This window comes from Coregonus lavaretus (assembly GCF_964263955.1).
Source record: "Coregonus lavaretus genome assembly, chromosome: 17".
Lineage (NCBI taxonomy): Eukaryota > Metazoa > Chordata > Actinopteri > Salmoniformes > Salmonidae > Coregonus > Coregonus lavaretus.
Window position 1 is genome coordinate 24,242,664 of NC_140004.1, and position 13,841 is coordinate 24,256,504.

A 13,841-nucleotide genomic window follows, 5' to 3' on the forward strand; every position below is an offset into this window, starting at 1 on the left:
TAAGCTACGGACAATGAACACAATTGCATTAGATCGATGGCAATCTGAATGCACAGAGATACAGTGAGGGAAAAAAGTATTTGATCCCCTGCTGATTTTGTACGTTTGCCCACTGACAAAGAAATTATCAGTCTATAATTTTAATGGTAGGTTTATTTGAACAGTGAGAGACAGAATAACAAAAAAATCCAGAAAAACGCATGTCAAAAATGTTATGAATTGATTGCATTTTAATGAGGGAAATAAGTATTTGACCCCCTCTCAATCAGAAAGATTTCTGTCTCCCAGGTGTCTTTTATACAGGTAACGAGCTGAGATTAGGAGCACACTCTTAAAGGGAGGCTCCTAATCTCAGCTTGTTATCTGTATAAAAGACACCTGTCCACAGAACCAAAGAGCTCTCCAAGGATGTCAGGGACAAGATTGTAGACCTACACAAGGCTGGAATGGGCTACAAGACCATCACCAAGCAACTTGGTGAGAAGGTGACAACAGTTGGTGCGATTATTCGCAAATGGAAGAAACACAAAATAACTGTCAATCTCCCTCGCCCTGGGCTCCATGCAAGATCTCACCTCGTGGAGTTGCAATGATCATGAGAACGGTGAGGAATCAGCCCAGAACTACACGGGAGGATCTTGTCAATGATCTCAAGGCAGCTGGGACCATAGTCACCAAGAAAACAATTGGTAACACACTACGCCGTGAAGGACTGAAATCCTGCAGCGCCTGCAAGGTCCCCCTGCTCAAGAAAGCACATATACATGCCCGTCTGAAGTTTGCCAATGAACATCTGAATGATTCAGAGGAGAACTGGGTGAAAGTGTTGTGGTCAGATGAGACCAAAATAGAGCTCTTTGGCATCAATTCAACTCGCCGTGTTTGGAGGAGGAGGAATGCTGCCTATGACCCCAAGAACACCATCTCCACCGTCAAACATGGAGGTGCAAACATTATGCTTTGGGGGTGTTTTTCTGCTAAGGGGACAGGTCAACTTCACCGCATCAAAGGGACGATGGACGGGGCCATGTACCGTCAAATCTTGGGTGAGAACTTCCTTCCCTCAGCCAGGGCATTGAAAATGGGTCGTGGATGGGTATTCCAGCATGACAATGACCCAAAACACACGGCCAATGCAACAAAGGAGTGGCTCAAGAAGAAGCACATTAAGGTCCTGGAGTGGCCTAGCCAGTCTCCAGACCTTAATCCCATAGAAGATATGTGGAGGGAGCTGAAGGTTCGAGTTGCCAAACGTCAGCCTCGAAACCTTAATGACTTGGAGAAGATCTGCAAAGAGGAGTGGGACAAAATCCCTCCTGAGATGTGTGCAAACCTGGTGGCTAACTACAAGAAACGTCTGACCTCTGTGATTGCCAACAAGGGTTTTGCCACCAAGTACTAAGTCATGTTTTGCAGAGGGGTCAAATCCTTATTTCCCTCATTAAAATGCAAATCAATGTATAACATTTTTGACATGCGTTTTTCTGGATTTTTTTGTTGTTATTCTGTCTCTCACTGTTCAAATAAACCTACCATTAAAATTATAGACTGATCATTTCTTTGTCAGTGGGCAAACGTACAAAATCAGCAGGGGATCAAATACTTTTTTCCCTCACTGTACTGTGACGAGATCCTGAGGCCCATTGCCGTGGCATTTATCTGCCGCCATCACCTCATGTTTCAGCATGATAATGGACGGCCCCATGTCGCTAGGATCTGTACACAATTACTGGAAGCGGAACATTTCCCTGTTCTTCCATGGCCTGCATACTCAACAGACATGTCACCCACTGAGCGTGTTTGGGATGCTCTGGATCGACGTGCACGACAGCGTGTTCCAGTTCCCGCCAATATCCAGCAACTTCGCACAGCAATTGAATCAACAGCCACAATCAACAGCCTGATCAACTCTATGCAAAGGAGAAATGTTTCGCGCTGCATGAGGCAAATTATGGTCACACCAGATACTGACTGGTTTTCTGATCCACGCCCCTAACTTTTTTTAAGGTATCTGTGACCAACAGATGCATATCTGTATTCCCAGTCATGTGAAATCCATAGATTAGGGCCTAATACATTTATTTATGTCACGGTTTCGGCCGAGGCTGCTCCTCCTCCTGGTTCGGGCAGGCATCGGCGGTCGTCGTCCCTGGAGTACTAGCTGCCACCGATCTATGTTTCATGTTCGTTTGGTTTGGTCTTGATGTTGTACACCTGTGTCTAGTTAGTCCTCATTAGTGTTCTATTTAAGTCTCGTTGGGTGTGTCTGTGTTTGTGTGTGATTATTTTCTGTCGTGTGTTGTGCTTGTTTTTTCGCTCGGTTGAGCTTCACTCCACTGTGTTGGAGCGTTTACGCACCTGTTTAGTGCGCCTTTTGTTTGTGTCGCCTTCGTGCGTAGTTTCGCCTTCGGGCAAGTTTTGTTCGTATTTTCCTTGTTGGAATTTGAACTAAAGTCTTTTGGACTATACTTCGGTGTCCTGCGCTTGATTCCACCACTACACCCACCTACAGCATTCTTGACAGAATCACACACCATTAAGAATGGAATCAGCAGGAGCCGCAGCAGCCCAGGCGACGCTGGAGGACCAGGTCCGGGAACAAAGTGACCAGATCCTGCAGATGGGGTCTGCACTGCAGGAGGTGATCACCACCATCCGAGGCTGGGGGACTCCTCCACCGCCATCCTCCCTGCCAGCACCATCGGCCAGTCAGCCCATTCCCGTTCCGGAACCCCGAGGAGTTCGACTCTCACTCCCGAGGGCCTACGATGGGACCGCGGCCGGGTGTCAGGGATTCCTTCTCCAGGTGGAGCTGTACCTGGCCACCGTGCACCCGGCGCCCTCGGGACATGAGAGCGTGTCCGCCCTGATCTCCTGCCTTTCCGGGAAGGCGTTGGAATGGGCCAACGCGGAGTGGAGGAGGATCGACGCGGATACCATCACCTACGACGAGTTCTCCCGCCGCTTCAGGGCGGTGTTTGACCATTCCCCGGAGGGGAAAGCGGCGGGGGAGCGTCTGGTCTTCCTCCGGCAGGGGAGGAGGAGTGCCCAGGAGTTCGCCCTAGAATTCCGTACTCTAGCGGCAGATGCAGGGTGGAATGAGCGGGCTCTCGTCGATCACTACAGATGTAGTCTTCGCGAGGACGTCCGTCGGGAGCTGGCCTGTAGGGACACCAGCCTCTCGTTCGACCAGTTGGTCGACATGTCCATCAGGCTGGATAACCTGCTAGCTACCCGCGGACGTTCCGAGGGGGGTCCGTCCATTTCACCCTCCAGCGCCTCCGAGCCGTGCCCCATGGAGCTCGGGGGCGCTGGCGCTAGAGAGCGGAGGAGGAAGAGCCCGAGGGGGCCTGTCTCCTGCACCAAGTGCGGTCGTGGAGGGCACACTGCGGCCAGGTGCTGGGGAGGGTTCTCCGAGGGAGAGGACAACAGGCCACGCACTGGGGGGGCCTCCCAGGTGAGTAGACGCCCCGCTTACCCAGAGCTTTCTGTTGCGCACTTTTGTATACCTGTTGGTTTTCCACAGGTTGCACCTCATTCCCAGCATAAGGCGCTAGTAGATTCAGGCGCAGCTGGGAATTTTGTTGATCGAAAGTTTTGTTTAGAGTTAGGGATCCCTCTCCTGCCTGTTGACAAACCTTTTCCCGTACATGCCTTAGATAGCCGCCCGTTGGGGTCGGGGTTGATCAGGGAGGTCACAGCGCCACTTAGGATGTGTGCGCAGGGGGGTCATGAAGAGACTATACAGCTGTATCTGATCGACTCTCCTGCGTACCCAGTGGTGCTGGGGATTCCCTGGTTAAGCACCCATAACCCTGCTATTTCGTGGCAACAGAGGGCTCTCGATGGGTGGTCTGCTCAGTGTGAGGGGCGATGTCTGGGTGTTTCCGTGGGGGCGACTTCGGTGGAAAGTCCAAACCAAGTGCCCGCACTGCACATTCCGCCTGAATATGGGGATTTAGCTCTTGTGTTTAGCAAAACTAGGGCGACGCAGTTGCCTCCCCATAGACAGGGGGATTGTGCGATTGATCTCCAGGCAGGAGCAGCGGAGCCATGTGTATCCTTTGTCTCAAGAGGAGAGGAAAGCTATGGAGACTTACATAGCCGAATCTTTGAGACAGGGATACATTCGGCCTTCCATTTCCCCCGCCTCTTCGAGTTTCTTTTTTGTGAAAAAGAAAGATGGAGGGTTGCGCCCGTGCATTGATTACCGTGGTCTCAATCAGATTACTGTGAAATACAGTTATCCACTCCCTCTGATTGCGACCATGACGGAGTCATTGCATGGGGCGCGGTTTTTCACAAAATTGGATCTCAGGAGCGCGTATAACTTGGTGCGCATTAGGGAGGGCGATGAATGGAAAACGGCGTTTAGTACCACGTCAGGTCATTTCGAGTATCTTGTCATGCCATATGGGTTGATGAATGCTCCATCAGTCTTCCAATCCTTCGTAGATGACATTTTCCGGGATATGCAGGGACAAGGGGTGGTCGTGTACATTGATGATATTCTGGTGTACTCGTCTACCCGAGCCGAGCATATAACCCTGGTGCGACGGGTATTGAGGAGGCTGTTGGAGCACGACCTATATGTCAAGGCAGAGAAATGTCTGTTTTTCCAGGAGTCGGTCTCCTTTTTGGGTTATCGGTTGTCCGCGTCAGGGGTGAGAATGGAGGTGGATCGTGTGTCCGCTGTGCGTAATTGGCAAACTCCAACCACTGTAAAAGAGGTGCAGCAGTTCTTGGGTTTTGCGAATTACTACCGGAGGTTTATCCGGGGTTTTGGACAGGTGGCAGCTCCCATCACGTCCCTTCTGAAGGGGGGTCCGGTGCGCCTGCAGTGGTCAGCTGATGCGGACAGGGCCTTTGGGAGACTGAAGGACCTGTTTACGTCGGCTCCGGTGCTGGCGCATCCGGATCCCACAATTCCATTTCAGGTTGAGGTGGACGCGTCTGAGGCTGGTATAGGGGCCGTTCTCTCTCAACGGTCCGGCTCGCCACCTAAACTCCGCCCCTGTGCTTTTTACTCCAAAAAGCTCAGCCCGGCGGAGCGTAACTATGACGTTGGGGACAGGGAGCTGTTAGCTGTAGTTCAAGCCCTTAAGGTGTGGAGGCATTGGCTTGAGGGGGCTCAACACCCTTTCCTCATTTTGACTGACCATCGGAACCTGGAGTACATCCGGGCAGCGAGGAGACTGAACCCTCGCCAGGCTCGATGGAATATGTTTCTCACCAGGTTCGTATTTAAAATCACGTACATCCCTGGGTCCCAGAATGGTAAGGCAGATGCACTGTCCCGGCGGTATGACACGGAGGAGAGGTCCGTTGAGCCTACTCCCATACTACCGGAGTCTTGCCTTGTGGCACCGGTGGTGTGGGAGGTCGATGCCGAGATCGAGCGAGCGTTGCGTACAGACCCCAGCCCTCCACAATGTCCTGAGGGTCGGAGGTACGTTCCGCTCGAGATTCGGGATCGACTCATCTACTGGGCTCACATGTCACCCTCCTCTGGACATCCGGGTATTGGCCGGACAGTGCATTGCCTTAGCACTAAATACTGGTGGCCTACTTTGGCTAGGGATGTGAGGGTTTACGTCTCCTCCTGCTCGGTGTGCGCCCAGTGTAAGGCGCCCCGACATCTGCCCAGGGGTAAGTTACAGCCCCTACCCGTTCCACAACGACCATGGTCCCACCTCTCGGTGGATTTTGTAACAGACCTTCCCCTCTCTCAGGGGAATACCACCATCCTGGTCGTTGTGGACCGGTTCTCTAAGGCCTGTCGTCTTCTCCCTATGTCGGGTCTTCCTACTGCCCTACAGACCGCTGAGGCCCTATTTACCCACGTATTCCGGCATTACGGGGTCCCCGAGGATATAGTGTCTGATCGAGGCCCTCAGTTTACCTCCCGTGTGTGGAGAGCGTTTATGGAGCGTCTGGGGGTCTCGGTTAGCCTTACCTCGGGGTACCACCCGGAGAGTAATGGGCAGGTAGAACGTGTTAACCAGGATGTGGGTAGGTTTCTGAGGTCGTATTGCCAGGACCGGCCTGAGGAGTGGGCGCGTTACATTCCCTGGGCCGAGATGGCCCAGAACTCTCTCCGCCACTCCTCTACTAACCTAACCCCTTTCCAATGTGTATTGGGTTACCAGCCGGTTCTGGCACCATGGCAGCAGAGCCAGATCGAGGCCCCTGCGGTGGATGATTGGATGAGGCGCTCGGAAGAGACGTGGAACGCTGCCCACGTCCACCTGCAGCGGGCCGTCCTTCGTCACAAGGCGAGCGCCGATCTCCACCGCAGTGAGGGGCCGGTGTACGCACCCGGAGATCGAGTCTGGCTCTCTACCAGAAACCTGCCCCTCCGCCTGCCCTGCCGGAAGCTGGGTCGGCGGTTTGTGGGGCCCTTTAAAGTCCTGAGAAGATTGAACGAGGTGTGTTATAGGTTACATCTACCTGTTGAATATAAGAATATTAACCCCTCGTTCCATGTGTCTCTTCTCAGGCCGGTGGTAGCTGGTCCACTCCAGGACAATGAGATAGGAGAGACTCCTCCGCCCCCATTGGACATCGAGGGGGCTCCGGCGTACACCGTTCGGTCCATCTTGGACTCCAGACGCCGGATGGGGGGTCTCCAGTATCTCGTGGAGTGGGAGGGGTACGGCCCGGAGGAGCGGTGCTGGGTGCCGCGGAGGGACATCCTAGACCCATCTCTCCTGTCGGAGTTCCACCGGGACCATCCCGCGCGCCCTGCTCCGCGTCCTCCTGGTCGTCCCCGAGGCCGGGGTCGGCGCACGGCTGGAGCCGCGCGTCAAGGGGGGGGTACTGTCACGGTTTCGGCCGAGGCTGCTCCTCCTCCTGGTTCGGGCAGGCATCGGCGGTCGTCGTCCCCGGAGTACTAGCTGCCACCGATCTATGTTTCATGTTCGTTTGGTTTGGTCTTGATGTTGTACACCTGTGTCTAGTTAGTCCTCATTAGTGTTCTATTTAAGTCTCGTTGGGTGTGTCTGTGTTTGTGTGTGATTATTTTCTGTCGTGTGTTGTGCTTGTTTTTTCGCTCGGTTGAGCTTCACTCCACTGTGTTGGAGCGTTTACGCACCTGTTTAGTGCGCCTTTTGTTTGTGTCGCCTTCGTGCGTAGTTTCGCCTTCGGGCAAGTTTTGTTCGTATTTTCCTTGTTGGAATTTGAACTAAAGTCTTTTGGACTATACTTCGGTGTCCTGCGCTTGATTCCACCACTACACCCACCTACAGCATTCTTGACAATTTAAATTGACTGATTTCCTTATATGAACTGTAAAATTGTTGCATGTTGCATTTATATTTTTGTTCAGTGTAGCTACAGAGACTCATTGCCCTAAATCACTTCGGCTATATTTTAAGATGAGCATTTATGTTCTGTGATTTCTTAATTGGAAACAACATGAAAAATTATCATCTTGTCACACATTAAATTATTATGGGTCACACATTAAGTTAGATTATTACGCTGAATTGTTTATTCAAAGTTATCTTATCTCATCTTTACCACAACTCAAATCAATCCATGAAATCCATGCAGGAAAGCATAACTAACTGTCAATTGATACAATTGATTGACGGTCACATTTAATCTCCCCTGTTAATGCAGCACTGACTTCAGCACTAATATTGCTGCACTCTCATCAGCAGGCAGAACCCTCTGTCTGCTCCAAGTGTGTGGGCCAGGATTGCAATGGCCTCAAATTGGCTTGTCACCAGACACACTTACTCTAATTGATGTAAGAGTCTGATACTGATACAGTACATTACAATACCAACAAGGGCTATGAATAACAATGTGTAAACTCTTTTTGTAAAAATCGATAAACCATGTCTCCCAATGTCTAGCCAATTCTTACAGTACAACCCATGTTTATGCTCCACAGCGATGCAACTGAGCAATTAAATACATTGGAGCAAAGTGACAAAAAGATACCTGCAGAAATCAATAGGAGTTTAGTGAACTGAATGTACCTGTACGCACTGGGTGTGTGTAGGTGCACGTTCACGAGACACAAAACTCCCAAGGGCCACACCAGGCAGAGCGGGGAGCGACACCCAACCAGCAACAGGGCGGATCCTCAGGGAATGAGCAGGGTGGGGAGGGTCAACAATCCTCTTTCCACAGCAGCCTGTCTCAGTTTTAGAGGCTCCTCCTTCCAAGGCTGACGATAGCAGGGAACTGAGATGTGATGTGGCGTGATTGGAGAGAGCGAGGGTGAGACAGAAAAAGAGGGAGAATAAAGAAAGTGTAAGGAAGGAGGAAAAAGGAAAATAATAATAATAATTTGTCTTCAGTTTGCTCCGATTACTCCACAGAACTCCAGATGAGCACTGCAGAACATAGCTAGAAGCAAGAGAGAGAGAAAGAAAGAAAGAAAGAAAGAAAGAAAGAAAGAAAGGTGGGGGGTGATGCTGATCTGCAGTATTAACTCCTGTAGGCTAACACTCCAACTTATTCTGATACTGCTTGTTCATTGAAATCACCAGCAGAATGCACAAGAATTTGAGTGCTATTGTATATAAACTAATACTGATTTTCATGTGGGAGGACACCTTTATTGTATTAGCCTGGAACCTGTCACACTATGCAAATGTAGACTACAGTAAGTGCATCTGGCATTCATTCATTATTTCCCACTGTCCAGCTCCCGAAAGGAACAACATAAATGTTTAACACTGTATACATCCCATAGGCTGAGTCTCACAACTATGATTCTCCTTCACCGCACACAAAATGAATCATCCCTCTTTAGTTCAGGATGGTTATCCTGGGGAGGCAGATAGAGAGATAGGAGGGGGAGCAGAGGTGGAGAGATACTCAGACATACACTAAACAGACCGTGGACTAGGAGCTCTCACCCAGACAAAGCTTTGTAACGCTGCAGATAGATAGTGTTGCGTCACTGGGGTGAGTGTGCAAGAGAAAACGCCTCAGCTGAAGTAGGTTTCCTGTCAGTGCTGGTTGCACAGAGCTCATTAGCAGAGACCTTCAGGGGACTGATTCAGAGAAAGGACACTACATGCTGGTCAACAGCCTTCAACAGCCTTCTCATAGCACAAGGAGGTGCGAGTCTGAATGAGTCTGTCTCAATAAGTATGATGCAGGTTTGGCACTCAGTCTGCATCATCGCTTCTATGACCCTCATTCAGTGTTGGGGAGTCAACCAGCTCGTCATTCATTCATCTCATTCAAGTGATGAGTCAGTCAGGTTGTGCCTTGAGAAGATGTTGGCATTTTCTCCTACATTTTTCCAAATTACTAGGGTTTGAGAGCCAGCGCTGCGCAAAGCACAGCACAGCAGGGACAGGAGAAACAACCATGCAGAACCATGTGAAGCTGTGCTAGAAAATAATAATGGAAGACAGAGGGTGAGATGGGGGAGGAGAAAGAGAGGCAGAGACATGGAGGAAACCAGAGCACCAACATCGATTCACATAGTCATCTCCTTTATCATTACCATCACTCATCCTCTCAGCAGCATCTGTACTGTATAGCATTTCATACAGGGGTGGAAAGGACCAATTTAGAAACCTGCAACTCACTCAAGTGCCTAACAGGATAGTCCATAGGCCTACTAGTGTGTGTCATTTAGGATCCCAGCCTCAAGTCCCCTCCAACCCAACCTGTAAGCCACCATTTAAAAAAAGTAACTATAGCATCCTATTGTTCCGTACTTGCTCAGTACTTTTTGCTGGACCTATTCAAAGTTGACCGTGTTCACTTACATTTAAAGATTTGGAGACAGTGTAATAGCCAAACCCTGTTTCTGCCAACGGTACCTCAGTGATGTTAAACTACCTCAGGTCACCTACAGGTGTACCTGTTCTTAATAATAATACAAAAAAAGGAGCTGCGATATAGAGGAGATGAGGAGAGGAGATGAGGAGAGAAGAGGCGAGGAGGGTGGTATTGATTCAGAGTGGACGTTTACAGATATGGTGGGGGGGGGGGGACAGAGACTGACTATAAAACCTGCTTTAATCTTTAAAAACTGGGGAGGGTGAGACATGAGGAGCTTTTTGAGACACCTCATACATTACCCTTCCTGAAGCTCTGACTGCAATGGATACACCGCTCTGCCAAGACATTCTCTCTCTCTCTCTCTCTCTCTCTCTCTCTCTCTCTCTCTCTCTCTCTCTCTCTCTCTCTCTCTCTCTCTCTCTCTCTCTCTCTCTCTCTCTCTCTCTCTCTCTCTCTCTCTCTCTCTCTCTCTCTCTCTCTCTCTCTCTCTCTCTCTCTCCAGCCTGAAGTCAAGAACAGGGACTACCTTGCATCTTTTTATTATAGCACACAGCACAATATCAAGACCATTATGACTACAATAACTTCCTTTAATTTCCAAATGGCACTGGGTTATGTCCAACCTTTATGTCATTTTTAATGGATATACACCATTACAGGAGTTCCTCTGCCCTCCTCCGAGACGAGAGAGAAATGTCTTAAGTGGGTTAATGAGACTCTGAGATCAATGCAAACTCCCATGATTGGTTTTAGTTTAATGAATCATTCATCAGGGCAATGTTCCCATTGTGACTCCCAGAATTTAAAGTTATTTAGGGGTGGAGCTCGACAAAGCCTGGGTCCAGCTTCAGGGCACTGCTGCTACAGCCACCAGCCACCACCCACTTACCTACATGGCTCGCCATTGGCTGTTGTTGACTCCCTGAGGGCTGATGTGACAAAAAAGGGCTGTACTGCTGAGCTCCACAGCCAATCCCTTTTGAGAGGTATTGATGGCAAATTGATGCAATAATCACTCTTCTGTTCAAGGGGCTTTGTGTCACCATTCCACCAAGAATCAAACTATAACCATAAGTGAATTTACATTACACACACAACTAATATTGGTGTGAGAAGCACAAAAGCACACTTTTCCAAATGGAATATAAAATTTCTGCCAATAAGTTGCTATATGTTAAGAAAGGACCACCATGCTCTCAGTCTTCAGTAAGTCTACCCCAGAAACAGCTGCCTCTGCTCTGCCTCTGTCTGTCAACCACACCCTCCTTATGCTGAGCTGAGCTGGCCTTTTAGCAATCGAAACCTGGAAATACTGTTAGCAGAGAACTAACAAAACCACATTCACCCTGGCATTTATGTTACCATCAATGACTCCCCCAACTTCACATCTAACAAAATCCACTAGGAAATAAACACCATGATTGGTTGGCACAGGATGTTGCCCTGTAAAGGGGTGGCAGGTAGCTTAGTCGTTAAGAGCATTGCGCCAGTAACCGAAAGGTTGGTGGTTCTAATCCCAGAGCTGACTAGGTGAAAAATCTGTAGATGTGCCCTTGAGCAAGGCACTTATCCCTAATTGCTCTGGATAAGAGCGTCTGCTAAATGACTAAAAATGTAAAGACCACTTGTGTGTAGCAGTGCTGACAAGTCCTCCAAGCCCACCCCTTATTAAACCCTTTGCCCACTATCAAACCAAACCGTACCATACTGCATGTTACAGTGGCCAGGGTAGGAACATTTTATTGGGGTGGTTACAGCAATATTCTTGCTGGTTTCAGCACAGTTGAACTGATTGAGGACTCAACCAGCCAATTATCTACATAAAAAAAAGCACAAGCCTTTAGCCAAAGGGTCTGTTGGCAGTAGTAAGAACAGCTGCAGAGAGGTAGTCCTGGACCAGAGCCTTCAGCATCACTGATCTGTGTGGGTAGGTGGGAGGTAGTCAGGACTCCTGGGGTGTGGAAAATGGTGTTAGGTTGAGAAGGGCGGCAGGTAGCTTAGTGGTTAAGAGCGTTGTGCCAGTAACCGAAAGGTCGCTGGTTCTAATCCCTGAGACGACTAGGTGAAAAATCTGTCGATGTGCCCTTGAGCAAGGCACTTAACCCTAATTGCTCCTGTAAGTCGCTCTGGATAAGAGAAAATGAGAAATGAGGGGGAAAAAAGCAACAACAAAAAAAACCCAGAGAGACCTGGCTAGAATATAGCCCTTACACTCCTTGTTTTGTTTGCCCTCACACACTTTGTATATCAAGACACATGGATACTCTGACCCAACCGCTCTGTTCATGGAAATGAACATTTCCATTTCAGCATATAAAAGGTTCTGGCGAAAAACAGCACTATATTTCAGTGATAAGAAGCACTCAAGCATCCAACGGGCAATGGGTTGATCTTTTAAAAGCAATCTTAACAGAAGTGTTTGTATATCAGTCTTGGTATTTCCTTGAAAGGTACTCTGAAATAACCTTTTTCCTACTCTTCAACAAAGCAGTGGTTTCTGTTTGGGAACCTGCATTTAACATGCCCCTCCGACATGTAGAACAAGGACTCATTTCAACTCTATTCATGGAAATTATATCTTCAATGTTTGGCAACTGAACGTGGTTATGCCTACATCCATTACTTGATGCTGAAATTACATTTAGAATATTTTAATGAGGTTTGATGAATGAGTTACATTGTCAGAGTCACTCTCTCAGGCTCATACTCACTTTGGCTCATTCATCCTCTAACTTCCACTCCCTATGTTATCCTTAAATCTAATCAACTTTCTCATTACAACCGATGAAACCCCCATTCCAAAATTGTATCTTTATCATTGGGATCAAACAGTGCTTCTGCCGTTAATGTGTTCTGGGGAAATGGGCTGGGGACTGCGGAGGCCATTGGTTTGAGTGAAAGGCCCATTCTCCGTCAGCCCAGCAGGAGAGGGGGGTGAGATGGTGAGATAGCAACCCGGAGGCCTACATATGGACAGAACAGTAAAGCACTGCACCAAGTAACCCTCTACTGTAGGAGGAAAACTTCGCTCAGCATTTCTTAATTATTTACAACTCCCACCCCCATCCTGCACTGCTCCTCACTCCAGTGAAGTGGGTTCTCTTTCTCATTTTTAAGGCCTTAGTGTGCACTTTAGTTATTCATTACTCTATCTGCAAGACATTGTGTGTCTGAACACGTAGTGGGCTCTGGGGGGAAAGGGAAGAAGGAGAAAAAATGATGCGATAAAGGAGAGCTTGGCAGGAAGGAGGGATGGGGGAGGAGAGGAAAGGGGCTTCTTTTGGGAGCCTGTTGGTGAGGGATGTGGCTGTGTTTAGCGGAGGGGAGGGAGTCTTTCCAGGTCTATGACATACAGTACATGTCACATATGCTGCTTTTCGACTGTAACACCAGTGTTACACTAGTGTACTGTATACACCCTTATGTTAATCTAGGGAAATGGTGTTTCCATAGCTAGGGCTGACAGTGAGCAGAATCAACAAACTCTGCATAATCAAAACAGTTGCTTTTTGAGAAGGTGTTAAAGGTCACAGTTAGCCCTTGTTATGTAAATGTAATCTGAAAAATACCAGTGGCCTGGGTTTGGCCCCAGGTGGAGGTCCGCCGGAGCAATGGCCCAGTGAGACACGGGTGCCGGCCTGCGTAGACGGAAAGTCTGAGCCTTTTGGGTAAAACACTGGGGTAAATCCTGTATGGAAATGTGCCATACAGTATTAGCCCTGTTTTCAGTCATATGAACGGGGCAGCAGGGACCATCTGTGTGGCCATCTGTGAGGAACAGAGAGGCGGCTTCACCTCTCTTCGGATGAGAGAGGATGGCCCTCCCTAGCTCTCACAGCCACCACCACTTCCTCTAGGGAGGCATATTTCCAGATTCAGCCCCTTTGGGTAACAAACAGGAAAGACCCTCCTGTGAGTGACCAACAAGCCCTTGCGCTGTCGCTACCCTGCAGACACGGCAATCTCATCCAACTAGTGCCAAAGAGAGAGGGGACTGGAGAGGGCTGGCACACAAACACATACAAATGGTAAGTACACACTCACACACATACTGTACAAACAACACTTCACACATAAATAGG